This window comes from Heptranchias perlo, chromosome 4 (genome assembly GCF_035084215.1).
Source record: "Heptranchias perlo isolate sHepPer1 chromosome 4, sHepPer1.hap1, whole genome shotgun sequence".
NCBI classification, from domain to species: domain Eukaryota; kingdom Metazoa; phylum Chordata; class Chondrichthyes; order Hexanchiformes; family Hexanchidae; genus Heptranchias; species Heptranchias perlo.
This window is the reverse complement of record NC_090328.1, coordinates 63,454,798-63,468,276: the sequence shown is the minus strand read 5'-3', so window position 1 is coordinate 63,468,276 and position 13,479 is coordinate 63,454,798. Positions and strand designations below refer to the sequence as shown.

General features: G+C 41.5%; 1 protein-coding gene across 5 annotated transcripts in view; it reads right to left on the bottom strand.

The window, feature by feature from the left end:
* The window catches only part of sncaip (synuclein, alpha interacting protein), a 140,753-nt gene that overhangs the window by 118,866 nt on the left and 8,408 nt on the right, over window positions 1-13,479 (bottom strand). Inside the window, exons 1-2 of one of the 5 annotated variants that reach the window (XM_067983024.1) lie at window positions 10,470-10,506; window positions 8,695-8,777 (exon numbers count right to left, since the gene is read on the bottom strand). The exons of the other annotated variants lie outside the window; for them this stretch is intronic. The gene's annotated coding sequence lies outside the window, so the exon portion shown is untranslated. Of the gene's footprint in view, window positions 1-8,694; window positions 8,778-10,469; window positions 10,507-13,479 lie in introns of those variants that run through there. 5 annotated transcript variants of the gene reach the window in all.

Below are 13,479 nucleotides of genomic sequence, written 5' to 3'. Positions count from 1 at the left end.
TGAAATGTACAAAGAAGTTTTTTTTAATTCGTTCATGGGATGTGGGCGTCGCTGGCGAGGCCGGCATTTATTGCCCATCCCTAATTGCCCTCGAGAAGGTGGTGGTGAGCTGCCTTCTTGAACCGCTGCAGTCTGTGTGGTGACGGTTCTCCCACTCTCTCTTGTTGGAGATGGTCGTTGCCTGGCACTTATCTGGCACGAATGTTACTTGCCACTTATGAGCCCAAGCCTGGATGTGGTCCAGGTCTTACTGCATGCAGGTTCGTACTTTTGAAGTATTGTCACATTTTTGTGTTGACTTTTCTCATTGTAAATCTCTATGCCCATATTTCCCATTTAATTTTCCAATATACTAGATTGCATTTTTATTGTTTTTCCTTCTACATCTCATGCGCCCCTGATACTGTGTGTCTCAGTACTATCCTCACGACCATTTTCTTCAGTTTTCGTGAATCCCATATCTTTATGTAATTCATTTTACTGCATTCCATCTTTGAATGTAATTGTCAACTATTCAATTCATTTTTTCTGATCCAGAATCTGTGCAAGACAGCTTTCCAGTTGACACTTCCATTAATCATTGATATTCCCCCGCCCCCAACCCAATCTCCGTATGCCCACTTTTAAATCCTAGAACCTGCCTATTAAATTAATTTCCATGCCCCACTTTATTTACTTAATGTTATAGATTCTCAAATAAGGCCATTTTTACTTGGTTAAATTGAAGAGTTTAAATTAAATGACAGTGGGAGGAAAAAAACACAAGGAGGAAGCAGAAAGCAATAGATAAGGGGATTGACTCTCAATGCCCCTGAAATGGCCCAGCAACTCTCACAATTGTAAAACAACTACTACTAAACAGAACAATAAGAGAAAGTCTTTGGATCTATCAGACCCAGATGTTGGATTAAGACAAGATTGAGGCAATCCTGACCTGGGTTGAAACTGCAAAGTCCTCCTCGCCAACATCTGAGAACTAGTCAGTAACATTCGTGCCAGACAATGACCACCTCCAACAAGAGCGAGTCTAACCATATCCCCATGACATTTAACGGCATTACCATCGCCGAATCCCCCACCATCGACATCCTGGGGGTCACCATTGACCAGAAACTAAACTGGACCAGCCACATAAATACTGTGGCTACAAGAGCAGGTCAGCGGCTGGGTATTCTGTGGCGAGTAGCTCACCTCCTGACTCCCTAAAGCCTTTCCACCTACTACAAGGCACAAGTCAGGAGTGTGATGGAATACTCTCCACTTGCTTGGATGAGTGCAGCTCCAACAACACTCGAAGCTTGACACCGTCCAGGACAAAGCAGACCGCTTGATTGGCACCCCAGTGAATATGGGAAGGAAGTTAGACAGTGTCTGAAAAATGGCAAAGAGGGAGCTAAAATCAATAAGTAAACCAGAGTGGAGGATGCATTCGAGGACATACAGTTAGAACAGACTGCTGCCAATGTCAGAGGGATCTGAAACCAATAGAGGGATTTTGAAGCCACTGCAATAGGGCATGGAGAGCCACATGAGTCTGGCAAGGACAAGGTGATGGAATTCAGGAATTTGTGCAGGCGAGAATATGGGCTGCAGCATTCTGAGCATGTTGTAATTTGTGGAGAGTGGAGGCATAATTGCCAGCTAGGAGGGCATTGGAGAAACAAGCCTTGTGATAAAGTTCTGAAGAAGGGTCTGAACCCACAACATTGACTTGTCCGTTCTCTCCACAGATACTGGCTGACCTATTTTGCGTTTCCAGCATTTTCTGCTTGTGCAGTTTCCTGAATCAAATTGAGACTACCAATGTAAGATGACGATAAAGTCACCTCAGACCATTTTGGGATCACAGAACATAAGAAACAGTAGCAGTCGGCCATACGGCACTTTGAGCCTGCTCTGCCATTCAATAAGATCATGGCTGATCTTTGACCTCAACTCCACTTTCCTGCCTGATCCTCATATTCCTTGATTCCCTTAGAGTCCAAAAATCTATCAATCTCAGTCTTGAATATACTCAACAACTGAGCATCCACAGCCCTCTGGGGTAGAGAACTCTAAACATTCACCACCCTCAGTGAAGAAATTTCTCATCTGTCTTAAATGGCCGACCCCTTATCCTGAGACTATGCCCCCTAGTTCTCGACTCTCCAGCCAGGGGTTACATCCTCTCAGCATCTACCATGTCAATCCCTCTTAGAATCTTACATGTTTCAATGAGATCACCCCTCATTCTTCTAAACTCCAGGGAGTACAGGCCCATTCCACTCAATCTTTCCTCATAGGACAACCCATTCATTCCAGGAATTAATCGAGTGAACCTTCGAGGCACCACCTCTAAGACAAGTATATCCTTCCTTAGGTAAGGAGACCAAAACTGCACACAGTACCACAGGTGTGGTCTCACCAAAGCCCTGTACAATTGCAGCAAGACTTCCTTACTCCTGTACTCCAACCCCCTTGCAATAAGGGCCAACATACCATTTGCCTTCCTATTACTTGCTGTACCTACATGCTAACTCTGTGCTTAGTGTACAAGGACACCCAAATCCTTCTGAACACCAACGTTTAATAGTTTCTCACCATTTGAAAAATATTCAGTTTTTTATTTTTCCTACCAAAGTGAAAAACCTCACATTTCTCCACATTATACTCCATCTGCCACCTTCCTGCCCACTCACTTAACCTGCCAATATCCCTTCGCAGCCTCCTCACAGCTTACTTTCCCACCAACTTTGTATAGTCAGCAAAGTCATAATAAGAATAAAACCGGACGGACCACCCGGCATCGGACCACTAGGCACCGGACACAACAACGGCCACTCTTGGTGATGGACACTGAAGTCCCCCACCCAGAGTACATTTTGTGCCCTTGCTACCCTCAGTGCTTCCTCCAAGTGGTGCTCAACATGGAGGAGGACTGATTCATCAGCTGAGGGAGGACGGTAGGTGGTAATCAGCAGGAGGTTTCCTTGCCCATGTTTGACCTGATGCCATGAGATTTCATGGGGTCCAGAGTCAATGTTGAGGACTCCCTGGGCCACTCCCTCCTGACTGTATATCACTACCGCCACCTCTGGTGGGTCTGTCCTGCCGGTGGGACAGGACATAGCCAGGGATGGTAATGGAAGAGTCTGGGACGTTGGCTGAAAGGTATGATTCTGTGAGTATGGCTATGTCAGGCTGTTGCTTGACTAGTCTGTGGGACAGCTCTCCCAATTTTGGCACAAGTCCCCAGATGTTAGTAAGGAGGACCTTGTAGGGTCGACTGGGCTTGGTTTGCCGTTGTTGTGTCCGGTGCCTAGTGTTGTGTGGCACTACCACAATGCTAAATTACCGCCCCATCAGTCTACTCTCAATCATCAGCAAAGTGATGGAAGGTGTCGTCGACAGTGCCATCAAGCGGCACTTACTCACCAATAACCTGCTCACCGATGCTCAGTTTGGGTTCCGCCAGGACCACTCGGCTCCAGATCTCATTACAGCCTTGGTCCAAATATGGACAAAAGAGCTGAATTCCAGAGGTGAGGTGAGAGTGACTGCCCTTGACATCAAGGCAGCATTTGACCGAGTGTGGCACCAAGGAGCCCTCGTAAAATTGAAGTCAATGGGAATCAGGGGGAAAACTCTCCAGTGGCTGGAGTCATACCCAGCACAAAGGAAGATGGTAGTGGCTGTTGGAGGCCAATCATCTCAGCCCCAGGACTCTGCTGCAGGAGTTCCTCAGGGCAGTGTCCTAGGCCCAACCATCTTCAGCTGCTTCATCAATGACCTTCCCTCCATCATAAAGTCAGAAATGGGGATGTTCGCTGATGACTGCACAGTGTTCAGTTCCATTCGCAACCCCTCAAATAATGAAGCAGTCCGAGCCCGCATGCAGCAAGACCTGGACAACATCCAGGCTTGGGCTCATAAATGGCAAGTAACATTCACCGCCAGATAAGTGCCAGGCAACGACCATCTCCAACAAGAGAGTCTAACCACCTCCCATTTACCACCAAAAACCCTTGTTTGCGTCTGTGTCACCTCCAGACTCAATTTATTCAAAAGCTCTTCTGATCAACCTTCATCCTCTACAAACTTCAGTTCATCCAAAATTCGGTTGCATATATCCTATCTCACACCAAGTCCCGCTCGCCCTGTCACCCCTGTCCTCACCTTAAATTTTACATTAGGAACATAGGAATTGCTAGACGATAAAAGACCAAGGTCCATCCCGACAGTCACATGATACAACAATAATGAAGTTGTTGACTAATCATGGCAATCAATCTTTTATCAATTAGTCTACGACAGACTCAGACTTGAGGCAAGGAAACCCTCCAGTATTGAAAAACTTTGGGAACCATAGATCCAAAGTCACCCTTTCCTCCCAAGCATGCTACACTTGACATACTTCATGTCTCAATTTACTCATATACTGTATCTTAAAATATTATTCTCCAAAGGAAATTTATCTAATTTGCATTTGAATAAAATCAGTACAATCTGCTTCCACCGTCTCCTTAGGGAGCCTGTTTCATAGATTTACCACTTGTTCACTGAAATAATGATTCCAGATTTGTTTTGAATTTACCCTCCTTCAAGCAAGTGTAGTGTTCTCTGGTTCTACTGTTTTGGACCAGGTGACATGCTTGTCATGGTCTACATTAACTCGTCCTGTTAGAATCCTAAAAACAGCAATCCTATCATCTCTTAACCTCTTTTTCAGCAACAGCATGCTCAATTTACATAATCGCTCCTCATAATCCAATCACTCCAACCCCTCAATCATTCTGATTGCTCTCTTCTGTATCCTTTCAATGACTGCTATATCCTGACAGAACTGCGGTGACAAATACTATTCACAATATTCTATGTGCAGTTGCACCAATGATTTACAAAGTAGCAGGATTGCCTCACTATTTCAGCTCAATATTGACATTTTAATACATCCTAACATCTGATTTGCTTTACTTACTGCGACTGAGAATTGTTGCGATAGCTTCAATATTTTGTCAATCAGAACCTCCAGATCTTTCATTTTCCATGCAGATTATTTTCTTTCCATTTAAGTAATAGTCCCTTCCTGGATTTTTTTGTCCCCATGAGAAGCATTTTGCATTGCTCTACACTGAATTTCATCTGCAACCTGTTTGCCCAATTCCCAAGTATATTCAAATCCTCCTCAGCTTTGGATCTACCACCTTCATTAGCTTTGTAATTCTTGCGTTAAATCGCTCCAAGGCTCTGCCCCTCCCCATCTCTTCCAGCCCTAAAACCTCCCAGAACTTGGTTTATCTGACTCCAGTCTCTTGTGCCTCCCACCTTCTTTTTCCCCCACCACTGGCAGCCATACCTCCAACTAGCTAGGCCCCACACTCTGAACTTTTCTTCCTAAACCCTTCCACTTTTCTATCCTTCTTTAAGGCCCTCCTTAAAACCCACCCCTGACCAAGCTTTTAGTCAGCAGCCCTTCTTTGGTCAGGCATCCATTTTATTCCCCTTCTGTTATGCATATTGGGACATTTTTCTATGTTTAAAACACTGTATAAATGTAAGCTGTTATTTTTAACATTAGAGAACCGACTTTGCTATCAGCTCTTTGTTAACATTAAGTTTAACCAGCATTTGGATACTCATAAAGGAAACTAAGCACAGAGCATAGGACAGGACATTCAGCCCTTCGAGCCTGCTCCGCCATTCATTTGGATCATGGCTGATCCGCACATCAACTCCATTTACCCACCTTTGTTCCATATCCCTTGATACCCTTGCCTAACAAAAATCTATCGATCTCAGTCTTGAAAATTTAAATTAACATCGTATCCCCACCTTTTGGGAGAGTTCCAGATTTCTACTCCACTTTGTGAAAAAGTGCTTCCAAATTTAACCCTAAATGGCCTAACTGTAATTTTAAGATTGCGCCTTCTTGTTCTGGAATACCACCACCAGAAAAAATAGTTTATCTGTATCCACCCTATCAAATCCCTTTATCATTTTAAACACCTTGATTCGATCACCACTTAACTTTCTGTACTCGAGGGAATACTAGCCAAGTTTATGCAACCTGTCCTCTAAGCCCCAGTATCATTCTGGTGAATCTACGCTGCACCCCCTCAAAGACCAATATATCCTTCCTTTGGTGCGGTGCTCAAAACTGAACACAGTACTTCAGATGGGATCTGACCAAGGCTCTATACAACTGAAGCATAGCTTCCTCCCCTTTGTATTGCAGCCCCCTTGTGATAAAAGGCCAGAATTCCAACAGCCTTTTTGAACCAGTCTATTAGATTTTAATGATTTGTGAACTTGGGACTCCCAAATCTCTTCCTCTATAGTTCTTAGTTTCTCACTATTTAGTAAATATTCGGATTTGTCTTTCTCAGATCCAAAGTGGATGACCTCACACTTGCCCACATTGAACTCCATATGCCTACTCACTTAATCTGTGTCCCTTTGCAACTTCCTGCTCCCTTCTGCACTACTTACTGTCCCTCCTAACTTAACGTCATGCACCTGTATAGAGTTCCCATTTTCCCAGATAAAGAGCAACAATAACCCAGAACTATAATTCTGGTCTGCGAGCGCCCCAGTCACTCTAAATAGGTACTGTTCTCTAAACTGTAGTTGTAGCATACTAGTCCCCCAAACAATGATAAATTCTCATAACATTTGACGAGCCTTTTCAAAAAGGTTGAGCAGAAAAAAAGTGCATAAAAGCTCTCAAAGTGAATCAATGCAGAAATTATATACTACATAAGAATGAATGCTGGTTTGTACTTATTGCTTAGAATATGACATATGCAGCATTAGAAATTAAATGGAGAGAAAAATAATGGAAGCATGGTAGTGTATTATGCTATAATAGAATATCAACATACAAGTCATTATAAACACCTAGTGTTTTTTTTAAATTCAGGTCGTGGGCATCGCTGGCAAGGCCAGCATTTATTGACAATCCCGCCTTCATGAAACACTGGTAGCAGTTTGATACAACGGAAAGGTTTGCTAGAGGGAAGTTAAGGGTCAACCATGTTGGACTGGAGTCACATATAAGCCTGACTGGATGAAGACGGCAGGTTTCCTTTCCTAAAAGGACATTAATGAGCTAGGTGGATTTTTACGACAATCCAATAGGTTCATGGTCACTTTGCTTTTTTAAAAACAGATACCAGGTTTTTAAAAAAAATAAAGTGAATTCAAATTTTCAAACTGTCATGGTGGGATCTGAATTAGTCCAGGCCTCTGGAATACTAGCCCAGTAACATAACCACTACACTAACGTACCCAGTTAAAGTACTGATCTCAGCTGCAATATTGTGGGAAATGCCAAGTGAAGAAGCTTTTCCATTCTGGCAAAGAGAGCGGGATAAGCAGATTCAGGAGGGAAAGTGATCCCAGGGTGGTATCTTTCAACTCCTAATAATCACATAAACGCTTGCAATTATATTGTGACCTTAATGTGTTACGGTATTTTAATTGCAAAGACATTAGCAATGATCTCAATAGAAGCACTTCATGATAGTCTGCATATTTATTAGGCCTTTGACTCTGGAAGACTGATAATTTGTCACCTTGTTTAGTTGAATACAAGAATCAGAGAGTCAGGTTTTATGCCTTTGAGTGACAACTGTATTTGTTTGTATAAATACCACTTTGATTCCCTTTATCCTGACATTAGATGAAAGAATTTAACTAAAGGAGGTGGCCTCATGGAGCTCTGTGGGTCATACAAATCCACATGTATGTGAGTTATAGCATGCATCCTAGTCCATTTTAGTATCAGTAGAGTCAGCTAAGCGTCATGTATTTTATTTTTGCAAGGAAAAAAAACTCAACTTAAGGATTCTGTAAAAATACTGCAAGCTTCTGTATTTACTCTTGTTACTACTTATTTACCACGGTGTAGTAAGTGTGTTTATTAGTTAACTATCTGAGGTCTAGGTAATCACAAGAGGGGTCGTATCATATCCACTTTGCTTTTAAAGTAACACTGGTTTCTGTTCAACATCTAGACAATGCTGCATTATCAGATATACATACAAAGTCACACCGATTCATAGGGAATGAGGGCTCGCTTACAGAAGCGACAGTCCTTGGCACAAAGTATGAGAAATACTGGTAAAACCTAAAACACAAAAAGGGACAGGACACTTTGCAAATTAGCAACATTCACTGTTAATGTGTATTACTCGTGAAAAACATATGCCCATTTACAGGAAATCTGTTTTGTACTTTTGATTTCAGTAGGCCTTGATATGTTGTCCTAGAGAACAATACTTTAAGAACAGCTGGCAAAGGAAACAATGTAAAAATACTTCATTGCCTTTAGTTTACTTTTATAATTTGCTGCAGTATAAGTCCACTAATAAAAATAAGGTATTTTTAAGTTTCAGCTTGAAAATAACAGATTTAAGACAAAACATTTCCTAATTTTAAAACCGTTCATTCAGCAAAAAAAATTACAGTAATAGAAAAATATTCTAGAACAAGGCAAGCAGAAGCAGAGAGGGCAGCAAAAGAGATGCAATTTGCTCAAGTACAACCTGAAGTTATATAATATGAAAGTAGGTGCTGAGAAGATCTTCCGGCTGATCATACAAGCTGACAAGCAGTGATACTCAGTACTGTCAATGGGTACAAGCAGCAGCACCTTCATTTCCTGAACAGCTGAAACATGAATGGCACTAGCCTGTCGACCCCAGACGAACTTACCTCTCTCTAATTTAGCCTCAATGATTGTCCGCACCATCAAGACGGATTTCCTTTCCAATAAGAGTCATTATCTTCATGAAGGACTATAGTGCATAAAATGATAGACAAGGCCAATTTAATTACTTTTTATTTGCGGTTCTCAGAAATTTAGAATCATATGCAAAGAATATCAATATTTCAAATCATTTTGTTTCAAAATCACCAAAAGAACTTTCCTTACAGCAGACATCCATAAAAATGTGGTTTTAAAATAGTTACTCCAAAAATATAAAATTAGTTACTCCAAACAGTAAATGGGTTTGGTTTCTCTTATGTAGTGTTCTTTCTATAACTGTATTTTGCTTAATCTTTATCTTTCTGCCAAGAAACTTATTTATCATGCTTAACTATATTAAAACAACTGCATAGCGTGCAACATTTTCCATAGAGTATATTTGTTGCAGATGCATGCAATACCTTCAAGTATGGTGCAGTTAGGAATGTACTGTAAGCATTTCCTGTGGAAATTGTGCATTTGCCAACATTGTGCTACAGCCTTAAGAACATGGCATTTTATGAGGTACAAAATAACAGCCTGACATCTGCAAACATAAATCATACATTTTTGGAAATATCTAAATTTAGCCATACACATTTGATTGCTTCATTTTAAGCTGGCTTTTGGAATTTGCAAAGATCAGAAGGAAGGTAACAATTAAACTAAAAAAAAAACTACACAAAATACTGGTTTTACTTTCCATACCAGTATTTTGCAGAAAGAAAATAACCTCTGCAATTCATTATTCAACCAAAGCAAAGCAAGTTTAATCATACAGAAAGGCATCTAATAAATGCTGAGCAGAAGCAATGCTTGCAGATTTAAAATACCTGTCAAAAGTGTTAAGCCAGGAGTCCACAAAGGCACTATCTTAAATTTCCCATTTTATTCAATACAATTACGATCAAATCATAAGCAATATACTGAGAAGTTGAGACACCAATGGGGTAAGTATGAAGGTACAAGGATAGACCAGAACCCAGTAAAGAACCTAAATTATGTGGATAATGGTGCCATTCTAAACTCTTGGTTGCTGCCATGCTAATGAATTGAGTGATATACGAAATGTGCGCTCAACATCTGTTTCCCAAAGATCAAGATTAAATCCAGAGATTAAGAAAGCCTGACGAACCTGGGTACTTATGATGAGGACCGCAAAGTAGCAGACAAGTTTATATACCTGGAAAGTTCTATGTATGGCAATGGTAATGCAAAAAAGCAGCAAAAAGAACCGTTGATCTGGCTGGAAGAGTTTTTGACACACAATGGCCCATTCTGGAAAAGCCACAGGTCAATAAATGTGAAAGAGAACCCCGTCAACACAAAGATACACACCCTGACGAATTCCTGAGAGACTGGATGCTACAGAACATGTTGTGCAAGGAGGATGATGGGCAGCAGCTAGAATCAGAGAAGGTGGCCTGGGTGCAATAATATATTGCATTACAAGAAAGTTGCAATGGGCAGGTCATTCAATATGGCTGAAGACTGGTAACCTACAAAAGGTGATGGAATGGATGCCAACTGGCAAAACTGCCTGGTAGGCCAAAGTTGAGATGGCAGTACTGTGTATATGAAGTTTGAATGCAATAGTAACAACTGGTAGGGAGCTTTAAGAACTGGCAGAGAGCTTTAAGAACTGGCAGAGAAAAGGCAAGGTTTTGGGCCATTTATGGTCCAGTATCATGACTGACAAACACAAGTACCAAGCTTCCCCTGATGACTCAGTTAAGTTTACCTAGAAGGTCCCACGTTCAACATCCACTCTGTGCTCCATTAGCAGATATCAGCAAAGTTGCAGGGGACAGCTATAAAACAATTATTTAAGAGTTGGTCAGTAAGAGGATACAATGTTGCCAGACTCACTAGACCGTCTACAAGAGTCTCGAGAGCCTAAAGAAATGTTACACTACGGCCAAAGAAGCATTGCGGATCAGGAATTTATAGCTGCATTTACATTGCAACTTTAGCTTTGCTGCAAATTGGTTTGTGCACTGAACTGCAAGCTAGAATTCTAATGTGGTGTTAAATCTGGTTTAAAGGATGGTGAAGGGGGTTTCCCTTGGATTCCCCGAGCATTTTTTGAAATCATCCAGAATTCATTTGAAATGTTTACAATGCATATGCTTCCATTCGTGCTCTGTACACATGCATTTACTTGCAGGAGCATTTTAGTTCAAGTTAGACAATTTAAACTTCGTACTGCCTGGCTCAAACCAATACTGCACCCATTCCTATCAGACTGCTGTAAGCATGTACCATAAAATTGAATATTTTAGAGAGAGCAAATTATAAAGAAAAATGATAGAAAGCTCTATTTCCCTTGCTGAGACCCTCCAACTGACATTATAAAAACTTTTATTGTACTTGACTCAATTTGCAAAACTAAATTAGGGGCAACAATAAAGAATTGCTACAAAAAGTAAAATAATGATATGGAATAACTAACTCAATAAAATTCCTTTATCTTGGACCATGTGTAACCATTTGGATTTCCTACAATGAAAAGAAAGCTGCAAATTCTTAAATCATCTGATAAATCAACACAGTATTACTGGCCAATCAGGAGCACTGTTTACCAGTGTAGCATGCAGGTCCTAATAGTAGTGGCTGTTGCTCAAATCAACAGTAACTTAAAAAGAAAAGCACAGTCTCTATGGTGGAAGTGTGTATTCTGTTGTTTTCTTACTCATGTTTGCTATCTCCGTATCATCAGACTCAAAAAGACTGTGGGCGGGAGAAAAAAACAGGCTTGCTGTCATTAATCTTTACAGCTGGGAAGAGTTAAAAAAACATGCATTAGGCTTATAAACTAAGTGCAGAGTTTCTCAGCAATTCAGTGTACAGTCCCTTGACTGTCATATTCAACAGAACTGAGGCATAATGCGACGAAGGCTCAAGACGAATCTCAAATCACAAAGCATCCTCAACTGACCTTATAACTTATATTAAAATCTTTTAGTGCACTTGACCCCTTTTGCAATTCAACAGTAACACAGAATGGCCTCTAAGCATCAACGGCAAAGTGCTGTTAAGAGGGTCATAAAGAGTACAGGACATCTACCTACATATTTGACCGTACAGATAGTCTGTCTTTCATGAATAGCAAACAGGAAAATGAGAGACAGAGAACATCACACTCATCTGCAGTGACCACAAGACCCAATAAGACTTCCCTAAACTTCCGAAAGTTTGGAGATGCTTTAGGTAATGTCCAAACTGCGATGGGGAAAGACACTGAACAGATGTTTGTATTGTTCATGTTTTCAAAAAAAAATTAAGTACATAAGTATCAGGATCCTGGAGATCAATTCTGACAAGCCAGTCTCCTGACACACTGTCTCAATGGCTCAATGCAGCATTACTATCTAAAACTTCCTCTTGAGGAATCAGTTCAATGTTCTGAGATCCAAGTCAGGATATGGATGATACAAGACCATCTCTGATGGTCTAAATGGACCATGCTGAAACGTCACTGCAGTTGAGCCTGAAAATAGAGTACCCTTTGCTGATGACCTGTTATCCAAGCATCACTGCTGATCACTCCCAAGTTGCTTGGAATCTTTTTTTTAAAATTTACTCGAGATGTGGGCAACACTGGCAAGGCAGTATTTATTGCTCATCTTAGTTGGGGCAATGGAGGGCATTAAGAAACTATCACGTAATGTGAGATTGGAGTGACATGTAGGCCAGAACGGGTAGTGGTTGCAGGTCCCCTTCCCTGAAGGACATTAGTGAGCTAGTTGGGTTTTTAGGACAATTCAGCATCTTTCATGGTCATTTTCTGGTGCCAACTCACAGTGAATTCAATTTCACAACATTCCAATGGTGGGATTTGAAATCACGACCTTCGAGTTGGTAGTCTAGTATTATAACCACTAGGCTACCATGCCCAATTTTGGCCTTCCACCCAGGGTCATATGGCTATAGGGAGCAGAGTTGATTTGGTCTGTGGGGCTAGATGTCCTGATCCAGCAAGAATCCCATGAGCTTGGCCCTGACTGGGAATGGAAGTCTGATAGTATAAAAGGCATAAAATGGTAGACCTCATCTGGACCTGTATATCTGGTTGTCAGAACCCCTTGGCCCACGTGCCAAAACCAGAATAACTTTAAAGCTTTGTTCATGGCAACTGACGATTTTCAGCAATTTCTCCCCAAATAACACAATGCTGTCAAGGGCATCTTCTGCAGTTCCATAGAAAATGCCAAATAGGCATGCCTTGGGCCATGGAATATGTATCTATACCATGGTGCTCCTGCAGCTGCATTATGGTCCGGAGTTAAAACCAGTGCTTTTCACTATTTGAGGATTAAGAACATAAAAATAGGAGCAGAAGGGGGTCATATGGCCCCTCGAGCCTGCTCCGCCATTCATTCAGATTATGGCTGATCTTCGACCTCAACTCCACTTTCCCGCCCGATCCCCATATCCGTTGATTCCCCTAGAGACCAAAAATCTATCCATCTCAGCCTTGAATATATTCAATGACTCAGCATCCACAGCCCTCTGGGGCAGAGAATTCCAATGATTCACAACTCTCTGCATGAAGAAATTCCTCCTCATCTCAATCTTGAATGGCCGGCCCCTTATCCTGCAACTATGCCCCCTAGTTCTAGACTCTATAGCCAGGGGAAACAATCTCTCAGCTTCTATCCTGTCGAGCCCCCTCAATCTTATATGTTTCAATGAGATCACCTCTCATTCTTCTAAACACCAGAGAGTATAGGCCCATTCCACTCAACCTC